Below are 22297 nucleotides of genomic sequence, written 5' to 3'. Positions count from 1 at the left end.
CCCCTCCAATGCCATGGCAAGCTTGGCCTCCACAACAATATTCACAACAACCTGCACAAGGATGGAGAGGATATAGTTATGGAAACTAGCAACCTCAACAGTATCAACAGCAATACCAGCAACAAAATCAACAACCATTTTCATATCCACAATATCCGCAATCCATACCCTTTCAACAAAAACATTCTGTATATCCGCCATCCATCCCATTTCCACAACAGAATCCTCCACCGTTGTTGACCCAACCACAACAATTACAGCTACCTGCAAATCAACCCAGACCAACTCAACTGCCAGCACAACCAATGGCCAATCCAAATAACAGGGTGGACAAATCTACATACACTGTAGAGGAAGCAGCATGTTATCCTACATATTCGATCCTTCCTCTTGATGATGTCCATCTAAGGTCTGGAAAAGTACTTAAGAAGGATTCTCCTCCAATTATAGAAGAACCAATTGAACAGGGAGAGTCATCTGAAACATCACAAGCTGAGGTACAAAATCAGAAAGGAACAAATGTTACAACACAAACACCACCTTATCCTGAAAGGTTGGTGGAGCAACAGAATCAAATAACCCTTCCTGAATTTGATATCTTAGATGAGTTAAAAAATGCATATGTCAAAATTCCTTTACTAAAAGCAATTAAAGAAATACCGATATATGCAAAAACAATAAAGGAATTGTGCATTCGGAAAGAAAGAAAGAAGAAGGATCCTACAACAATCCAAGTCATTGGTAAGTTAGCAAGTCTCATGTCTACTCAAACTATAGTAGAAAAATATATTGATCCTGGTATCCCAATGGTTACCATATCAATAAATAATTTCTCTGTACCAAACACACTAATAGACTTGGGAGCAGCTATAAATGTAATGACAATGGAGACAATGAAAACTTTGCAATTGAACAACATTAGATCAACTTCAACAGTATTGGAATTAGCAGATAGATCTAAAGTTGTTCCTGAAGGAATGTTAGAAGATATCATAGTCTCCTTGGATTCATGGGAGTATCCTGTTGACTTCTTGATCTTGCAACCAAAGACAAACTTGGGAGGACATCCTCTGATTTTAGGCAGACCATGGTTAGCCACTGCTGATGCCTTCATAGGATGCAGATCTGGAAGTATGATAATTTCACATGGAGATGAAAGGAAACATATCACTCTTTATTCACCTGCACAAACCACTTCTTTAGAATCAATACTTGAAACACAGGAAAAGCAGCAAACAAAAGCAGTTTTAAGTATCAATCAATTCTTTGATTTTAGAGAAGAAGAAGCGAATGAAGATTTGATGGACCTTTTTATCTCAGAACCAAGTATCTCAGAGCAGCTTAGAGAAGCTCAATATGAAGCTGCAAGCGAACTTTTGAATCAATGTTTTCAGGAAACCTGTACTATTCAAACCTTGCAGAAATATTTTACGGAAATCTTTCCTGTAAACACTGTCTCCACACGTACAACAAAAACAATTGAGGTATATCCTAGAAAGCAATTAAACATTGGAAATCAATTGCAATCAGCAAAAGAGCAATAGGTAATTGCACTATTACAGAAATATTCAAAAGCTTTTGCTTGGGATTATACTGATATGCAGGGAATTCATCCTAGCACATGTATCCACCACATCTACACTGATGACCAGCTTAAACCTGTAAGACAACCTCAAAGAAGAATGAATCGAATGATGAAGGAAATAGTGAAAGAAGAGTTACAAAAATTGTTGCAAGTTGGATTCATTTACCCTATTTCAGATAGTCAATGGGTTTCTCCACTGGTTATTGTGCCAAAGAAAAATGGAAAATGGAGGGTATGTGTAGACTATCGGGAATTAAACAAAGCTACACTCAAAGATCATTTTCCTCTACCTTGAATTGATCAAGTGTTAGACTCATTAGCTGGCAAGAAATTTTTCTCCTTTTTAGATGGGTTTAGCGGATACAATCAGATCAGAATAGCAGAAGAAGACCAGGACAAAACAACATTTACTTGCCCATGGGGAACCTATGCATATAATGTTTTGCCATTTGGTTTATGCAATGCACCTACAACTTTTCAAAGAGCAGTACTTGCAATATTTGCTTATCTAATTCATGAATGTGTAGAGGTATACATGGATGATTTCACAATTTACGGAAACACATACAATGATTGTTTAAACAACCTTGAGAAAGTCTTAAAGTGATGCATTGAAAAAAATTTGTCATTAAGCAATGAGAAATGCTATATGATGTTGACAGAGGGAATAGTTCTGGGACACCACATTTCTGCTTCAGGGATAAAGGTGGATCCAGCCAAGATCCAAGTCTTAGTGAACTTAATGCCTCCTACAACACAGAAAGAGGTTAGAAGTTTCTTAGGCTATGCAGGCTATTATAGACGATTTATTGAAAACTTTAGTAAAATAGCCCAACCTCTGTTCAAATTATTAGCAAAAGACATTGAATTTCATTGGACAAATGAATGTCAAAATGCATTTCAAATTTTGAAAGAGAAATTGTCTGTCGCCCCCATTCTTCGTGGACCAAATTGGTCTTTACCATTCCATATCTCAACTGATGCATCTGATACAGCAATAGGTGCCTCTTTAGGACAGAAAGAAAACTTGTCTACTTATGCAATATACTTCATCAGCAAAAATCTAACACCTGCAGAAATGAACTACACAGTCACAGAACGAGAAATGTTAGATGTTATACATGCAGTCAATAAATTCCGGCACTATATAACAGGATATCAAGTTTTCATCCATACTGATCATTCAGAAATCAAATATTTGATGAACAAACCAATCACTAATGGACGAATAACAAGATGGTTACTGTTACTACAAGAATTCAATATCACAATACAAGACCGGCCAGGAAGAGAAACTCAAGTGGCTGACTTTCTGTCCCACATACACTCACCCTCTGATCCAAATCCAGTTGTAGATAACTTTCCTGATGAACACCTGTTTGCCATCACAGTTAAAACACCATGGTTTGCAGATATTGCAAACTATTTGTCATCTGGAAGGTTTCCAGCTCAATTCACTAAAAAGAAAAAACATAAAATTGTTAGAGCAAGCGCTAGATATACATGGGTCAATGGTGATCTATTTTATACTGGTTCAGATCTAATAATTAGAAAATGTGTACGCGAAGATGAAATATTAGATATTTAGAGAGCATGTCATGATGAACCCTGTGGTGGCCATTTTGCAGATAAACGAACAACATATAAGGTGCTGCAGATAGGCTATTACTGGCCATCCATCTTCAGAGACTCTAAGAAGTATGTCAAGCAATGTGATAGCTGCCAGAGAACAGGACGACCAATAACATCAGATGAAATGCCACTGAAGCCACAGGTTCTCATAGAACCATTTGAGCAGTGGGCACTTGACTTTGTTGGACCTATCAACCCACCGTCAAATGGGAAGAGGTACATCTTAGTATGTATAGACTATGTAACCAAATGGGCAGAAGAAAAAGCAGTCAACAGAGCAACAAAAGATGTAGTGGTCACCTTTCTTTTTGAAGAAATCTTTGTCAGATATGGAGTACCTAAACAAATTGTAACAGATCAAGGAACACAGTTTACATCAAAGTTGGTACGAGATCTCACAGAGAAATACAAGATCAAGCACAGGAAATCGACACCATATCATCCACAAGCAAATGGTCAAGTCGAATCAACCAATAATGTCCTAGAAAATATCATGACTAAGACAGTACACATGAATAGAAAGGACTGGTCTGAAAAATTAAAGGATGCACTCTGGGCCTATAGGATTACGTGGAAAACGACAACTGGTTTCAGTCCATACCAGTTAGTATATGGGAAGGAAGCCTTACTTCCTATAGAGTTTCAGATACATACATACAGACTAGCAGCTGAGTTAGGACTCGACTTGACAAAAGCACAACAGCAGCGAATCATGGAACTGAATCAGTTAGATGAGCATCGTCAGCAAGCTATGGAACATACTACATTAGTGCAACAACAAAGAATGAAGTGGCACGACAGATACATTAAAACAAAGACATTTCACAAGGGAGACTGGGCATTGCTTTTCGACTCCAAATTCAAAGACTTCAAAGCAAAGTTCACAACACACTGGTTAGGCCCATATGAAATTGAAGAAATCTTTGACAATGGAGCAGTAAGAATCAAGACAATTGACCAGGATTCCACCTCATTTATCGTCAATGGACATAGGCTCAAAGTTTACAATAGGCCTATCAGTAAAGAAGCATTTATGAAACAACTGATCGAAGACACAGAACTGGAACTAATGGCGCCAGATTCGCCATCCTCCAGTCAACTAGTTGAATAAAAAAAAAAAAAAAAAATGATGAAAAAAAAAAAAAAAATGAGAAAAGATAAAAAAAACAAAATAAATAAACTGTTTGCAAGTGAAAACCAGGCAACTGGCACATTGCAAGCATGAATTCATAGGGGAAAACCAGGGATACTTGGACTCTATGAATTCTTTCTACTTGTTCTACAGTTCTCTGATCTCTTTACTGCAGGTACACTCCACCAACCAATGACTTGAGGACAAGTCAACTCTTCACCAAGGGGGGAGACTTGCATTTGTTTTTAAAAAGTGGACAGCTGAAGTTGCAACCATCAGCTCTTTAGCTGGAAACAAGACCTGTATTGTTAATAGAAGGACCTGATATACCAACTCATTGCCAGGGGACCTGAAAGACCTGCCAATGTCAACACAACATGTGCATCTTTTGAAAGCAGAACAAGGGACCTGAAACAATGCATCATTACAGAGGGACCTGATTTGAAACAATGCATCATTACAGAGGGACCTGATTATCAAGCCAAGATTAGAACCTGAAGAACAAGGAGCAGCAATAAAGTCTACATTGGAATCCATCTATCATCAACAATTTCATCCACTTGCACAGCTATCATCAACAATTTCATCCACTTGCACAGCTATCATCCAGGGAAGTATACATACATGGTCATTTTGTACTTTAAAAATTCAAATTTTTTGTAGAAATTCTTAGTTTTTGTTAAAATTGGAATTAGTACCTAAGGATATTCATTATCATTTACATCATATATTCCTATAATCCCTATACATATAACCCTATTCCCTTTTATTTCCATACATTCCCCTCTTTTCACTAACCCTAATACCCCTAAGTAGTTTTCTTTGCAAGCTTAAAAAGGCCAAGCTAGGACAACTTTCAACCTGCACATACAAGTTCATGCAACTCAGAGCATTAGTAATGAGAATAATTTTAAACATGACCCCAATGGTCATTTTAAAATTATACAACTATGTTATATCAAGTCAAAACAAAAGCAAAACCTATGCGCTATATGGAAATCAACAAACATATATACCTACGCGCTATGAGGAAATCAAAACATATATATACCATAATATATATGGACATATCAAATAATACATAGACCGAAGGTTGACAAAGGGAACGAATGCATTATCAATTGCGCACAAGCTATATGGTATATGTATTCATGTTGCATATATAAAACAATTTTAAATAATGCACATATGGTATATGGGGCATATAACATGGTTACAAAGCAAAGGTTGGTGAACGATGATGAGACATGGTGGAAGGCCGAGCATGAACAAAACGATGAAACGGTGGGCATCCAAAACATCATAGCACGGAATCATTACACAGTGGGCAAAGGAATACGGGATAGTGGAGCATACGACGGAAGGTGTAACAATGAACTATGGTAATCAACCACATACGACAACCGGTCAGCAATTTACACGGTGGCATGGTGATTTATGCACCCATTGGTTGACACAATACGCAGGGATCATGCATACCAAGCCACGACTCGGCGTCCTCATGACACAGTCGGGCGACTGGTCAAGAGGATGGCCATGTAAGCCATGACCAATCAACCACCAATGAAACACATTACAGTACAGTTGAAACAGTCATGAACACAACCGAGCCATGAATAGTTTAAACTATAACCCTGTGTCGTGTTCAACCGAATTCCTCATCGCTGCATAAGCTCAGAAGTGGTGTTTGAGGCTGCCGCCCAGTGAAAAAGAAAAGCGCATTGAGTCGGGGAATTTAAAAGAGAAGAGCTGTTCCGAAATTAATGGTTGCATAACGAATTTCCAGGGATCCATTGAGGTAAGATATGATTGATTTACAAGCTCAGCACAGTGAACCAAAGCTAAACTCGCAGTTGTTTTTAATAACAATCGTTTGTCTTGCCACCAGTCCATTTGAAATGGTTATACTGAAGTTTGGAGCGCCGATATTTCTCCAGGTGCTCGGTGATCAAAGGTAAGCCGCAACCATAGCCCCCAACTTGGTGATTTGCTGCATAGAAAGAGGAATCAATCCTTAGTGGATCAGTGTTCATTTAAATGGGACGGATTTGCATGGTTAACACGTAGGCTTTGGTAATAAATATGGACTTGTATGACTGTGCCGTGTCAAACATAGCCCATAAACTAAGGAAAGCATAGTGCCGTGTTGTTAAATGTGGAATGGTGGTGAATGTTGATAGGAATATTGTAGAATGCCATTATCAAGTGCGCGTTGTTCATTTGTGTTAATATATAGAAGCGCTGTGTGTTGACATATAGTTGTGCGCCGAATGAACACAAGCAGTCAAGCACCATATGCATCCCTTGCTGCGCGCTAATTCACATCAAAACAGAGGATTAAAACAGAGGGTTGTTATGAAGGGAATGTATATCAAATTGTTTGCATATGATGTGTACGTTTTGTTTTGAGCCGAGACAGCTGAGAGCGGTGTTGCAAATTTTCATAAGCCAGGATTGTATTTTGCCAAAAAAAAAATTGTGATTTGTTTTTAACGCCATGAGCATGATTTCAAATGCAATTATGTTTATTTCCAAGGGCTGAGCGTATGTGAAAAGCCTTTTGTTTCCATGCTAAGACTGAATTGCCCTCGTGCTTATAGCCCTGATTGCACCTGAGTTAAGGCCGAGGCCGTGCGCATCATTGTTGCATAATACACAGTCAATGTTTTTTAAAAAATGATGATATATTGGGCTAGGCCGAGAACATTTTTGCACATCTGTTAGTGAGGCCGAGAGCTAAATATAGGTGCATTACAACATGCCTTATTTCTTATATAGGAGCCTCTTGAGAATTATAGAAACAGTCAAACATGAAAACAGGCCTAAAGCAGGACAGATGTACCATCAAGGATTAATCAAAATCCTAGTTGAGTATCAGGTGAGATCACAGCGCATAGTGTGGCGAGAATTCATAGCTAAAAATAAATTCATTGAACAGGTTCATGAGGTACAGAGCAAAATAGAGCAGGAAAACAGAGGAGTAATGAACTCACCCTTATATCCTAGAACAAGAGCCAAACAACAGAACAGCATGGCCATGCAAGAAAATGAAACATCTGTTATGTCTCTTCCTGGGCAATTTAGGAGTAAGATTCCTATTGACTTAGAGAAGGAAGTAGAAACATACTCCCCAAGACAACAAGAAGAAAATGATCTTGCACAAGAGGCATTTGAGAAGGATTCTTCCTATAATGATGCAGCAGCATCACTTATGAAAACAACACAGGATTTTGAGAGAGAACTTAACTTAGGAAGAATCAGAGATCTAACTGACCAATTGGAAATTAGCAAAATCTTAAGGAAGAAATTAAAGGAAGAAAATAAGGCAAATAAGAAAGATAATGCTAAATTGGTCAAAGCAAATGAGAAACTGAATGAAGAATTGGGGAGGCTAAAGAGGAAAAATGATCTACTCTCTAAGCAAGCATTTAAGTGGCTAAAGGAAAAGAACATGTGCCAGGAAAAATATGAAAAACAGAAGGTCAAAGCAGCTTTGTTTAGAGAGAGACATGATATAGGTTTGGACTGTTTGGCTAGGGAAACACAGCAGGAGGCATCTACAGGTACAACATCTACTTCAGAAAGGAGAAGGTCAAAGAGGAACAAGCAAGCATGGGGACATGCTTGATGATAAGCAAGGGAGAGATGTTGAGCCTTAGTTTTGGTCTTATTTTTGCTCAAAGAAACTTACTTATCCATCTATTTTCCATCCATTTTCCCTTCATTTATCCCATTTTGATGTATATTTGATATCCATTCAGGTATTTAATTTTAATTTTGCAATTTCTAAAGTTTTTATGAAAATTTGGTTTTTAGTGGAAAATTGGCAGATTCAGAAATTCCCGTAATAGCTCTATGGTTGATATGGTTGCAGGACACTTGGGCAAGAATGGAATGCATGGATGGACAGCTTGGGAACTAGGACTAAGCTGGCAATGCTTAGTTCGAACTGAACAAGCTTTATTAGGCCCATTTGGTGCTAGTCAACCATGACTAGTCATGCAGGAATCCCATAGAAATAGGGCTGTTTTGAGTTTTCATAGGAATGGTCATCTTTCTTGGGTTGGGGATAATGAATTCGACTTGGATAGGTGGATGAGAGTAGATGGGTTTGTTTGAGTGATTATAGATCAGTTTGTTCATGAGACTTCTTATTTAAAGCCAAAACTTTGATGGCTTATGTATTGATTTTTGATATACTTTTATGCTGAGACATATTTTGGATTGAGAAGTAATTTGAAGACTTCTGTTATTATTATTTTGAAATGCTATGGATGTGTGACTGATCTAAGCTTCTGATATCACCTCTCAAAGTGTGCAAGGCAAGGGTGGAGGGCCCCCACTCCAAGCTAAGTACACTTCCATGATAAACTAGTTTTATTTCATTGCAATTTGGTTAATTGTAGCACTAGTTTTTCAAAGCTTTATTTCAGTTTGTTTTATGGTTTATGCATAGTGATTGATTTCATTTGTTATTAGCTTATTCATCACTTTATTGAGTTGGAAAAACAGATTTTCAAGTTGGACATTCCTTCTACTAAATGATGAATCAAAACTAGTTCCTTTTTGTTTACATGCAAGCAGTTTTATTTCCATTTTGATTTGGATATTGAGATGAATGAATTATGATGGAATATCTTATGTGTCTCTTAAGTTAAGAGCTTCTTTCATTTATAATTTATGCATCTTAAGCTTTTGGTTTCAATCTCTGATTCATTAAGTGATAATTGAGGTGAAGGTGGACTTCTTGAGTTCAAGAACCCTTTCGATACTTTTCTCTTTTTGAGATGATTGAATTAGAGTTATAAGATGTACTATATTTAGTTTTTGAATAACTTATCTTTCAAGGTTTGGTTATATCTGATCTTCACATATAGTGAACTTGCCTCAAAGCATAAACAACCCAGATTGATAAGAAATAATTGTGTTAATTTAGGACCATAAATTAGCTCAACACCTAAGTTGTTATCTTCTATTGCGACATCGTACTCCTTAAGTGTGCTAGTAAGGAAGCCACAAACCACTCGCGATGTTGTCCAACTGTCAAATTCATGTTGGCTTTACAGATTGTACATTTTAGCCTCTTATCTAGTTCCCAATGTGTCTTGCCTAGTTTCATCACGATCTCTTTAAATCCCACAATCGACTGCACCTTATATTTAGGCCCACTAAATTCCCTATTTAGCGCTTCCTGGATGTCTACTACTCCAGCATTCGGATTATCGTTAGAGTACTTAATATACCACATTATCACATGATCTTGTAGAGCACTAACTAGTGTCACCTTCTTTATATGATCATCTATAACACCTTGAGATTCCCATATAGCCCTCACAACAAACCAAAATTGGTCTGGGTCCTCATTTCCCAAGCCTTTGAACAAAGGTAACGTCACTGTATTTTCCATAGTGAATTGCAGTGGAGGTGGAGGTGGTACGGGTGAAGTTCGTGGCGATGGTGGTGAAGTCAGCGGTGGTGTGGGTGGAGGTGGTATTCACAGGAATCCTTGTCTTATTAACTGAATAGCACTTCGCAGAGAAACCTTTGTTATCTCTTCTTCATCACTTTGTGGAGGTGAAATCAAGGGGCTATACTTCAGACCCTTTTTTCCTTCATTTCTATAAGTTTTTCTACTTCGTGTAGTCTTGAACATCAAGGTAGTTGCATAACCTGTCTTTCACACAACAACATTTTAATCCAAGTATTCAAAGATTTTATGTAGTTACCTTATGATCCTTTGAAAAATTGCTTCTCCGCCTCACTATAGATAGCTATGGTGTTGATCGCAAATTCAGTCACAAATCCTCCTATGATGTGATCGAGCTAATGATTAACAGCGTGAGCAATCTTATCCTCCGATGCTTCTGACCTTTGCACTAGCTCTGGGATCCACACAATAGGACTGTCAAGTTTTGACCTTGCTTGGCTATTTGCTAGCTTTGCGATCCACTCGTATATCTCAATAGGGAAAGATCAGAAGAAGATCTCATGGATCTTCGTATACAGGTATCGGTCCAACCACTGTTCCTTCGTCAGTTGCAGGTTTTTTTTCTCTTGTGCCATGAATTCGTGGATATTTCTATCCAACCAGTCTCCAATCTCCTTTTTAGTAGGATTCCAATGATACAACATCACACATCTCTTATGCATATTTTGGTCCTGGCAATGGAACCATTTGTTGGCTTGAGGAGCCTGACCCAGGATCAACGTTAATTAGCCAAACAAATCCCTACACTACTGGCCCTTTCAGCATCAGCCCGTGTAGTGCGCACCAAAGTGTCACCCAAAGCAGTATGGGGGGATGCTGGAACCAAGTTTCCACACCCTGAGATGGTTTTGATGTCGTTTGATCTCTTTTACCCCTACATTCGTGTAGGTGACTCTCTTTAGGGATTGTAAGACAAACCATTTATTCCGGTTTTCAATACCTTCGCAAAAGTATACGATCAAACTTTTCACAACATTAACCTAGGGCTCAGGTACTTTCACACTGGTATGGCAGCGCGCCATGTAGATTCCTCAATTACCCTAAGTGATTTTCTTATTTTGCCAAATACTTAAAGTTATCACTACGTAATCAGATATTCGTAATTGCATTTAATTATTCAATGTAACTATATTCATTCACGCATCATAGAAGAAAAATAAAGGAAATTCATACACAAAATATCCAAACCCATCAACAGAACAAATAAATAGAAATTGCAGAATAACTCCTTTTGTTAATATCTTCCAAGTGTTACAGAATTTGTTCACCCTAAGCACACAGTTGCTGGGGTCCGTGCACTCAGCTATGGACTTCTACCCTAGGCCTCTGCAAACTCAACTGTAGAGCCTCTACCTATGCTACAACCGAAGACTTAGACTTCTTGCTCTAAAGCTATGACTCTCTTTCATGTTCTATTCTTCTAACTACTTAGAGATTAGCTCCTTTTATATAATCCCATGGTCCGCGGACCATCGGTATATCTCTTACAGCTGACTTTACTTTACAAAACTAAGGGCAAACTACCCTTTGTGACACATAACACCTTCATGCTTTGTGACCACAAAATGCAGAGCCTTTACAATAATATTACAAAAAATTGACTTAAACATGGGCTTTTAGCCCCAAAACTGCCCTTGGGGGATCCCACTCCCAACATTGTGTTACAACTTTAATCGCTCCCCCACAAAAATGTGTCATGCTTCCTTGTGATGATGCTTCAAACCTATTGGAGAACAACCTCACAATGCAAAAGGAATTTAAAAATGATGTAACTTTAATAGTGCCCAACATTTACCCCTTGACTCATCACTCATGGATAATTTAAGGATATTTGAAGCACTGGCATGAATAATACATTTTATTTTCTCTTATTTATATTATTCTACATTGATACCATTGTGTTTAGCAGTTAATAATTAATATTTAGGGGATTTAGGTGTTATTCATTAAGGGGTTAGAAGTTAATGTATTTAGGTGGTGAAGGGTTAGGGGTTAAGGGTCACAGGTTAAGAGGATAAGGAGTTATGTCTTAGGAGCTTGTTCATGGATTATAGGTTAGGGTTAGTGTCTTAAGATTTAATGAGTCAAGGGGTTTATGGGTTATGAGTTGTGAGTGTAGGGGTTAAGGGATTATGGATTAGGGGTTAAGGGGATAGGGAATTTAGTGGTTATGCGTTAAGGGCTTATGGTTTATGATAATTGGACTCTTAATCCCCTTATAACCACTTTTGTGGGTTCCCCTATCAATTTATCTTGCTGCCTTCCCACTAGGTCCCCTAAACACTATAAACTTAAGTCCTAAGCCCCCTTATCATTCTATAATGCTAGGATTATAGAGCTTAGTATACCATGATTTTACCTAAAACTTCTACCATCCATGCTACCCTTATGTCCCCTTCCCCATCCAATACGCCATAACATACACCCCCACAATCTTTTTGGCCATGTCATTCCACTTTTCCTAATGTTGTGAACCCCCACATTTTGTCCCAATGCCCCTACAACTACATCGTTGGGCCCCCTTAGTTAATGGATTAGTCACACTAGGGGTTATGGGATGTGATAAGAGAGCCCCTAATCCACTTATCACAACTAGAAATAGGTTCATGAACACCATCAATATCTACTGGAGGTGTTGCGATGAAAGAAATAATGAATACAAAAGTTGTGGTCAATAGGGTAGGGATCATCAAGATGTTAAACCATCCAATGTAAAGATGGTTTTCAATGCTAGTGATCTAATCACATAAAAGACACCATCAAAGACATTCATGTATTTTAAGGTGTGCTTTATTGTTGATTTCAGATATTTGGAAGCACAATTGCACAAGTGGAAACATCTCACATTTGGGCCACTTGGTTACAAATTTGTATGCATGTTTTCTATTGAGGGTAACATTCACATTCTCCAAGGCACAAATCAAATATTTGGAGGTATCTTGGATGACTTGTCACATTCCACTACCCTCACGCATGAAGAACAACTCCCATTAGTTAAGAATGTTTTGGAGGGATTTCGTGGCATATTCAAGGGTCACATTTACAAAAAAAAAAAAGAATTTTTAAGTCAAGAAGATGACAATTGGCATTCACATCACATGTGGCACAAAGGATAGGAACATAGGTGAGGAATGCTCCATTTTGAAATATCTAGAACAACTTTTTTATGTCCTATTTCCAAAGGAGATAAGATATCTTGAGACAAAAGGCCCAAATTGTCGACAAAAGAGGACCATGTACTGGATCACATGGACTTTGGTTTCTCCTCATTAGCTAGACCATTTTTATTAGGATTTAGATTTCCCACTAATAATTTTAGGAGTTTCCTAACATTTTTTATCATCAAATTATTTAAATTGAGAATAAAACTCGTTCCTATTCAGTGAAATTAGGATTTAGATTTCCCACCATTTTTATTAGGACTTAGATTACCCACCAATATTTTTATGGGTTTCTTGCCAATTTGTTAGGACTATTTTTTTTAAATTGAGAATAGAACTCATTCCTATTCAATGAAATCACTATTTAGATTTCCCACCAATATTTTTAGGGTTTATCGCCAATATGTTTTAGGACTATGTTTCTTAAATTGAGAATATAACTCCTTCATATTCAATGTGGAAATTAGGATTTAGATTTACCACAATTTTTATTAGGATGTAAATTTCCCACCAATAATTTTAGGGTTTCTTACATTTTTAAAGCACTAATTTATTTAAATTGAGAATAGAACTCCTTCCTATTCAATGAAATTTTCTTTGAGAATGCGTCGGAGTCTTTTTGTTGGAGTTGTTTGAAGATGTATTAGAGTCTCTTTGTTGGAGTTACTTTTCCATAGAAGAAGTAAGTTTACCATCAATTAGAAATCCATGTTTACAATGAGAGGAAATGAAAAGAGGTAAATTTATATTTTATAACCACAAATTATTTGAAGATTTTTTTTGTGATTTTAGATCTATTTTAACATTAAGTTTATTAAAAAAATAAAACTATAATTTATAACAATGAATTGTTTGAAGCTAATTTATATGATCTTAAATAGATCTCAACTTTACATTATTAAATTGGTCAAAAGTCTCATATTTAATTAATTTGGAGAAAAACTGAATTTAAAAAAAAATGAGAAATTGAAGAGCCATATCTTTAGCAATGCGAGTTCATTTATCATCCGTGAAACAGGTGTCCTTTGTGGAGTACAAGAGAAGGTATGTTTTTATTGATTATTTTGTCATCTTTCCTTTAAAACTCATAACCTCTTTGCATCATGAACTAGGTAGATAATAAGAAATCATGATAAAATCTAATGGATTTATATGCAACACAAAACTACTAATAATTGCCATTTCTTATGCAGAAAAATGGAAAAATGAAAGAATGCCATCCCAAAGAAAAAGACAGGGAAAAGTTAACTACTGTCCCTTTGGCAGGGAACCACATGAAAACAAGGCGATCCAAATTGAAGCGTATCAGCCAAGGAAGGGAAAAGAAGATATCGAATCGGCACAAGGAAACAACTAGATAACTAGGAATTAACAGTTTGGCAAATCCCTCAGGATCCTTTGATCATGAGGGATCACTATCTTAACTATTTTTACATCATTGATATCTCCGCTTAGCTGTTATAAAAAGGGGCAGCACTGCTAGCCCGAGGGGACGACCTGTTGTTGTTTTTATGTAAATTTACTTTGTATTTAAAACTTTGATCATCGACTCTCGTTGAGAAGTGATCCACTGTAACTCTGCTTTGATGCTTTAATATAAATCTAGTTGTTGTTCCATCTTTTAACCTGGAATAATCCCAAGTGGTGTGTCCCTGGAGGCTAAGGGCCCGGCCCTCGTGGAACACTTGCTCCTATACCATTATCTTTAATTTGTGCGTGGTTTTCATTATTACCATTGTTGGGTAATCTGATGTGGTTTGTTATTTTACATCACGGTTCTATTATATTTGATTTATGTTCGACTAAGTAATATCGTTCTCTGTGACATGAATGTCGTATTTCTGACTTTGTAACGCATTGTTGTTCCTTTAATCATTGATATAACATTGCTGGTCGTTACAAAATGCTATTGTTGTTCAATTGCAGAGTAACCGTGTCGTAATATTCATAAGTTGGTATTATTGTATTCATCTATGGTTTACACTTAATCACAATTGTTGTTCAACTTACATTGCTATTCCATTACGAATTATGATTGTTATTCTTTGTAATTGGGATTGATATTTGTGGTATTGAAGTCAGATTACTGTTTCTCTCAATATTAAGGTGTGTCGTGTGTGTTATTTATTTTGGTTCATTGTACATTTACATTTGGCTCTAAGTACTGTTCGATATTTCGTTGCTAATCAGTTTCCATTCTATTTCTGTTTGATGTCTGATTTATTCTTAGAGTAAAGATTTCTATCTAATTTCTGTAGGATACGATTGCCACACCTATTTCTATAGATTAAAGTTTTGTTGTTTATAAGAACTAGTTGCTGCTCCATTTCCTGTTATTTGCATTATCATTACTTTGGTGTACAGAAAGATCTAAAACTGTAGTGAGCATTAACATTTGTTGCCTAGTTCCCAGGTTGACGATCGGTTCCTTGATTATCTTTAGTTGCATCAGTTTACAGAGGGATGAGTTACTGTTACTGTACCCTTGACTGATAATTTACTTAGTTTTCTGAATGCATGATTTAAGTCTTAAAGTGCTTTGCTCTAAGTAGATCTTGTTTTAAGCATCCTTTTACTCTTGTATTTTGAGCACTATACTACTAGCATTACTCTGACAAATGACCACCTCAAACTGAGTACACTCTTTGAGATAACAAATCGTTCTTGGATTGATAAGTTAATGTGAGGTAGACGGAGGTGAAAAAGACCCTTTTTACTGCTCGACATCCTTAGCAATGCAAGTTCACATATATGCTATGAAATAGGTGTTTATTTATCTTCTATGAATTAACAAGAAACAAGTGGTTTAATTTCCCAATATGACAAATAATATGCAAAATTGAGTCTTCAATTGTTCATATGATTCTTTTGTCCATAGGAGATGTCCATAAGAACTCACATTTTTCAACAGAGAAGAGTTACTGGATTTGGACGTCTTCAGTAATGTCATCATAGATTCCTTAACGTTTAGAAGTATGGTGTAATAGTGAATTTGTACATTATAGGGAGATGTAACCTTCAGATGCCTTAGAGAAAATGATCGAATTGATATTTTGCTCAAAGATACAAGGATCACATATAGCTGGTTTGGATGTCTTCCATAGCAAGTTTGGGTTTGTTATTAGTTTAGATCTATCATATACATTGTTCATTGATTAGTTCAGACCACTCCCTTATTTTCCAATCCATCATCTTCAAAAAAATTGGTTGTCTTGGATGCCTTGGATTCCTTGAATATGTCAGGATGCCATGTTTATGTAGATCTCCTTGGAAACATTCATAATTCAAAAAAATATATATGGTAGAGAGTTTTTATTCCACAAAGACATAATACTTCAAATGTGTTATAAACCATAGAGAAGCGTCATATAGAAACATAGATTTCTGAATTTGTTTGTCATAGTGTCATAAAAAATTCCTGTACCACAATACCATAAAAGAATCGAATGCTACGATACCTTACATTTCTCTTATTCATGGGTTCATCTCTTTGTCTCCTTATGATATACTTATTGTTCATGTTGATTTAGGGTTTGTCTATGGTTCCATTCAATCCTTCTCTCTCTTTTGATCTGAACAGGAGGGTGGTTGGTGACAAGAACACACCCCCTGGTGGCTATCTGATAATTAAAATAAACCTAATTGCACTGCTAGCTCATGGTACTCCACAAATTAGCTATTGGAATGATTACTGGGTTAAATTAGTTTCTTGAATGTTTTGTATCCCACATCTTACAACATCATATAAAAGACGATATTTTGTATGAGGATAGGAACCCTGTGCATTGGTTGGTGTTCCACCTATAACTATAGGTCTTAGTATATGCTCGCTATCATCTATTATAACAACCACATTGGAAAATTCAGATATGCATCTACATAGGTAAATGAGTAGATTCATAAATGGTTATAACACTGGGCTTGAATCCTTAACAAATTTCTTGGGATATATCTACATCTATTTTAATTGTTGGTTTTATGATTGGGAATAGTAATAGCTATTTGCGTGTAAAAAATAGAGTTTCATGTGGTTGGGATTATCAGAGTGCTATGCAGTAAATAGAGTTTTGTTTGGTTTGAAGTATTAGAGTGTTGGGTTGAACCTTTACCATAAACACAGTTTGGGAATTTAGTTGGTAGCAGTCTGGCCCCCACATGCAAAGTAAACCAAATAGTGAGAAAGTTTGAATATAGAGAAGATTACATTGTGTTGAGAACGGGTTCCCCCAAGAGTCAGTTTTGGGGTAGAAAGCCCATGTTTTGTAATAAAGATGTAAATTCATGCATTTTGTGGTCGTGAAGTGCGAAGATGTCAAGAGTCATAAAGGATTGGCAGCCCTTGTTTTGTAAAGTCTCATGTTGGCTATAAAGATCTGCCCATGGTCAACGGACCATGGGATTGTATAAAAAGGGAGTCTTAGAAGAGTCTAAGGAAGTAGTAAGAAGCTTTTGTGGGTAAGAAGTTCTAAGTGTTCTTGGGTCTTAGCATAGGTAGAGGCTCTACACCGGAGTGCACAGGGGCCTAGGGTGGAAGTCTACAGCTGAGTGCGCAAAACCCTATAGCTGTGTGCGTAGGGCGGATAGAGTCTGTACTGAACTTGAGATATCAATAAAGAGAAGTATTTTGCAACCACTATGCATTTTTTCTCTGTTCAATGCATATGATTATATTATGTTACAATCTGGGTTTACATTATAATGCTTATTTGATGCGTGAATGTATTTGATTATGTCTGTTAGTTGAACGAATGTAAGAAAATAGGTTTACATGAAGATAACCATAAATGCATGATAAAGTAAGTAAACAATTAAGATAACTTGGGAACTTACATAGTAACATAGCTACAGAGGTGCATAAGTTCCTAGGCCTCTGGTTAGGGTTACGCAAAGATCAGTCAGCTACCTTTGTAGAGGTACTGAAGGACGGAAGAGAAGGACATCGATAAGTCCTAAAGGCTTATCGATCTGCATGAAGATAGGATCAGGAAGTATATATCGACATCATGACCATCTAACGGTGCAGAAACTTGGTTCCTGCATCCCACCGTACTTCTTCGAGTGATATTTTAGTCCACACTCCATGGGCTAATGCCGAAAGGGCCAGTAGTGTAGGGATTTTCTTGGCTAACTAACGCTGAACCTGGGTCAGGGCCCATCAAGCCAACAAATGGTTTCGTTGCCTAGAGTACTAAGACTATTTTATCTTCCCATAGTCACCTAGTCGGATCACCAGTGTATGGCTTCAATCGGCTACCATTCACCTTTCCTCAGAAGGGATTCCCATTTAACTTAACCAACTGAACTGCTCCACCATCGGTAATCTCTTTGATGATATAGGGCCCCTGCTAGTGCACCCTAAATTTCCCTGGAAATTTATCAAACTTGTTGTCATATAACAAAACCAGATCATTTAACTTGAAGGTGCGTAGTTTAATATTTCGATCATGCCATGCCTTTCCACACTCCTTTTGAACTTGTTGATGAAATCTAGCTAGAAATCAGTCCTCCTCAAGCTCGGCTAGCTACACGAGCCTCTCTTCCAAGGCTCTGCAGTCTGCCATTCCTGTGAGTGCCGCTATGCGCAGACTAGGTACAATTTATTCCATTGGCATCACAGCTTCTATGCCATACACAAGCCTGAAAGGCATTTTCCCAGTCAACTTCTTGCAAGTCGTTCTATAGGCCCATAGCACCGCTGGTACGTGCACATCCCAATCACTTCTCTAAGAATTGTAGAACTTTTTTAGTGCATTCTATAGTATCTTATTGAATGCTTCCATCGTCCCATTGGCTTGTGGGTGATAAGGCATGCTCTTCTGATGATACACATTGTTTATTTCCATAGAGGATTTCTGTTTGTAAAATAGGTGGTGGCTAGACTGCAATGTTTATTTCCAATGAGGATTATATAGTATAATTCCCTTGTTTACAAATTAGTGTCTATATATCTTACCAATTGATTTGAATTTTTGCTAAATACTTATTGTCAACTTGACATGTAGCTTTGATATATTGATACTCCCTCTTTGCAATCTTCATATGGCTTTCCATCGAATCCTACATTAACCTAGCGACTCAACTAATGGTGAAGGCAATATAAAGTTGACTATGATTCAAATAATAGAGACTACCAACAATTTGACTTTCAAAGAATCACAATCCTTAGTCACCTTAGCTTCTAGTTGAAATGGAGTAGAATGAGGCTTATATATAATCCATTTTAAATATCTTTAGGATATCCAAAGCATACTTTGGCTAAGAATTGAAGATACTATCACCCAATTGCATAACTTTGATGCCAATAAATAAATGCTACATATCTAGGTTAGTCATTTCAAATGTATCTTTCAATTGTGACTTTAGAATTAAATTGAATCACCATTATTTCTAGTGATAATCAAATCGTCCACATGAATAACAATTAAGAGAACTACATCATTCACATGTAACCATAAATACTTTGATCTATGTTAGGATGCCTCAAACCAAGCTATAGAAAAAAATAGTAACCTTCTGATTTCATATCCTAGGTGATTGTAATCATTGAGAATGTTATCACTGAAAAGATTTCAAAGGAAAAGGGTAAGGTAAAGGTTAATTGATCCTAGACATACTCATGTTGATCTTGGTCGTGTTCATGCAATATACATTTGATACAATTCTTAGTCTGAGCAAACAAGCCCATGGTGATCAGAGATTAGAAATCTTCATCAAATTCAAGCGAGGAAGCTCCTCAATTAAGCAAGGCATTTTCTTCCAGGTTGATTTATCTAAAGTGATTTCAAAGGAGAAAATGTCCAAAGAAAGGGAGATATCATAGGAGCTGAAACAGGACTTAGCCCTAGGGCTAAGGAAACATCATCACAGCTGTATAAAAATGACAGAGGTAAGGTAGTCATCTCTCAATAAGAGGAATGTAGTTTTGAAGAGTTGAAGAGAAAGTTGAATTTGGTAAATTTTGAAATTGCCAAACTAAGAAAAACCTCAAGGAAACATGCAATCAAGGAAGCTCATTTCAAAAAAATGGAGGCTCTATGGTCAATTTTCATGCTCAATACTTCACTTGCAATAAAGGAAGCAAGATACATTGGGAAAGGTTTCCTTAACTAAGGAAAAATACGCAGCAAGTAAGGTTAAGTCCTCAAATTTTGATGATTTACCTTTTTGAATTTTTCCTTGAAGAATGATGCCTCTGCATTCAGTTTTGAACAACTTTAGGAAAGATGAAAGGGACATTCCAAGATAAATAAGCTCAAGACAGTTGAATTTTTGCGTTAAGCTGTGTTTTCGTGATTACACAGCAGTTTCGTAGCGCACTGCGAAACCCCTGTAGCAGCCTGTTTTAGCAGAAAAATTGTTTTTACTAGTTAACTTCCAAAAGCTTTCCTGAGCAGCCGAGAACTTATTTTGAAAACTGAAAGAGGCTTTTCTTCCTAACATGCTGCACTACAAAAAATCTTTCAGTTTCTTCAAATTCGTTCTGAGGTGGGAGGAATTTATGGTTAAACTTGCGCTACGAAACTGCTGAAAGTCAAGCTTTGTCTACTGGTTTTAGCAGTCTTTTTCAAGATCAGTTTTTGGTTACAAGAAGACGTATTTTGGAATTATGAGGGAGGTTTCTCTTCATAAAATGTCCAGCTACAATAACATATCTCACTTTATTCATAAGTGTTTTCAGTTGGAATATACTAAGCTTTCATCGAGACCCTACTTTCAGAAAACGGATTTTTCCTGTTTGCCACGTGTTTTTCAAGGACAGTTTCTGGACAGCTGGAGGAATGTTTTAAAAAACCGGGAGAGGTTTTTGTTCTGGACAACATGGGCTACAAAAACCTCCTTCAGTTTCATAAAATGTGTCACGGATGAAGAGATAAAGGCTCTGTACCACGTGCGAATTTTCAGGGATCTAAACCTAAAAACAGGGAAACATGTTCCCTAATTTCTAGGGTTTGTCTTCAGCAGTCAGATGACCACGTGGGAGGCTTCATCAACTTCGACTTCTTGAGGTTGCAAGTTGTCAAATAATGCTTTAAATGCTCAAATAAGGTTGTTGAATCATGATAAGGAGTTACACTCCTAGTTGCATTAGGTCTCTAGGACTGCTAGTTAGGTGTCATTTGCATTTAATAATTAGTTTTATGTATCAATAGGTGTCATAGTAGGATGAATTTGAATTCCCCTCATGCTGGAGGAGGAATCTCAGTTATGTAAAGAGCTCTATATATAGAAGAAGATCTATTGTACAAAGGGTTGGAAATTTTATGAAAAAAGCTTGCATTTGGCCTATGTAAGACTCAGCTTCAGTAATACATGCTTGACTTTACTTCTCAGGATTCATGAGGGATTTTTCATGTTCAGAATATGTGATGTTGTCCTTTTCTTATTTCTTACAGTGGTATGGATGTATAATCACTCAGAATTCACTGAATGTGCTCTGACTTCCTGTATACATTTATAAACTGTGTTGTCCCATATGAGTTTATGTTCTAAATGTTTAAATGATGAATGCCCTAACTTCCATGTAAGGTTGAGTTCATTGTTATATTGAGGTGTTGTTGACTCCATAAGCCCAATGGATGTTTACTGATCATGTTCAACCATTCATATTTTTCACTTGTTTCATAGAGTTAGCCATCTAATCTTTATCAAAATCATTAACCTTTGAGAGAGCCCTCTCAGGTTGAGGAGGCTAAGCCTCAGCCTAAAGTAGGTCTGAAAGAGTTACATAAGGTCTTCCTGATCAGCAGCCTATCAGAGTCTGATTTTGTGATAACAGAGAGGATGCATGTCATGGGGAAACTATGCAATATAATTCCTAAGATAGTTCAAAATTTTCTTGAAATATTATAGGTCAAGGCTGATCTTTGGTGGTGACCAAATAATAATGGTTGAAAACTTCATTGGATCAATGGTTAGTCCATTGTGGTTCACACAAAAATCCAAATCAAGTTTCTTCTACCAAATGCACACTTTTTCATGTTCACAAATAACTTGTCATGTGCGGCAAACACTTGGTTTATTCATCCTAGGTCTAGTTGAAAAGCAATATGTCTACATACACAATTAGATTTGAGTAAATATGTGGTTGTAGAACTTTGTTCATCATCTCATGAATGTTGCAAGGCCATAATTGGTAACACTTAATGACATCAGTGGCCATACAAGTAGTTCTTGTTACATCTTGAAGGATGTCTTCCACATATTGTTAGGTAAAATTTTTAATCAATTACAGATCTTAAGTTGCATTTCACACTTTTTGTGCCTCTTTAGATAGCATGTGTGATAGGGAGTCAACGAGT

The 22297-nt window shown here is 36.9% G+C and overlaps 1 pseudogene; it reads right to left on the bottom strand.

Moving 5' to 3' along the window:
- The window catches only part of LOC149176047 (calcium-transporting ATPase, endoplasmic reticulum-type pseudogene), a 109621-nt pseudogene that overhangs the window by 19839 nt on the left and 67485 nt on the right, over positions 1–22297 (bottom strand).

The sequence above is a fragment of the Pinus tabuliformis genome, chromosome 4_1 (assembly GCF_031772625.1).
Source record: "Pinus tabuliformis cultivar Carrire ecotype Pingquan chromosome 4_1, CPIR1, whole genome shotgun sequence".
Lineage (NCBI taxonomy): Eukaryota > Viridiplantae > Streptophyta > Pinopsida > Pinales > Pinaceae > Pinus > Pinus tabuliformis.
The sequence above is the reverse complement of the archived record's forward strand: the minus strand, read 5'-3'. Positions and strand labels throughout refer to the sequence as shown.